The sequence below is a fragment of the Cebus imitator genome, unplaced genomic scaffold, assembly GCF_001604975.1.
Source record: "Cebus imitator isolate Cc_AM_T3 unplaced genomic scaffold, Cebus_imitator-1.0 Scaffold167, whole genome shotgun sequence".
In the NCBI taxonomy this organism is placed as follows: Eukaryota; Metazoa; Chordata; class Mammalia; order Primates; family Cebidae; genus Cebus; species Cebus imitator.
The window spans coordinates 21,940-22,419 of record NW_016107482.1 but is presented as its reverse complement, the minus strand read 5'-3'; positions in this window follow the sequence as shown (position 1 = coordinate 22,419).

The following is a 480-nucleotide window of genomic DNA, read 5'->3' as shown; positions in this document are numbered from 1 at the left end:
CTCCCATCCCCCGGGTCACCTGGGACTGCAGACTTTTCCTCACAGGCTGGGTTGGGAGGCCTCCACACTGGTCACCAGACATTGCCACTTCTCTTCAGGGCAGGTCCTTGGCTGGAGCTCCCCACCAGGTCACATCATAAGGTGCCATATTTGAGGATGAGAGACGCCGTACAATTAGATCTGTGCATGACCTGTGTGTGAAGGGGACATCTTCCGCTTCCTGGCCAGAGCCTTTAAAGGCACATGCAAGACTCTCCTACACTCACCTCGCCCCCTGGCATGATGGCCCCTAACACCCAAGGGAGGAACTATGCCACCTGCCAGGCCTTTGAGAGGCTTGGATGACCACAGACCTCTGCCAACTCATGCGGATAAGTAACATAAAGGAAAAAGAAGTCCTTGTTGTTTTAGGCCATTGAAATTTGCAGGTGTTTGTTACCAGGGCCTGACCTTGCCTACCCTGACTGATATACTTACTGT